Here is a 273-nt window from a genome sequence, read left to right on the forward strand (position 1 = left end):
GGAAATTTACGTCAATTAAAACACTCTCTGTACAGGTTCTCGATATTTTCTTTGCCATTAATATTTGAGTAATATGTAATTTTTTCTACAAACATTAAACTTTTAACCAGCAATAGCCAGCTAAAAGATCAAACGATGTGAAGCCATAGTAATAGAGACGAACCACGTGTATGGACCAACATGCTCTGAGACGAGAGGTAAATTGTGGATGCTATTTTATAGTTATAGTAATCTTTAATCATCTTGTAGATCAAGGTTGAGTTTCGCCATTTT

The sequence above is a fragment of the Penaeus monodon genome, chromosome 28 (assembly GCF_015228065.2).
Source record: "Penaeus monodon isolate SGIC_2016 chromosome 28, NSTDA_Pmon_1, whole genome shotgun sequence".
NCBI lineage: Eukaryota > Metazoa > Arthropoda > Malacostraca > Decapoda > Penaeidae > Penaeus > Penaeus monodon.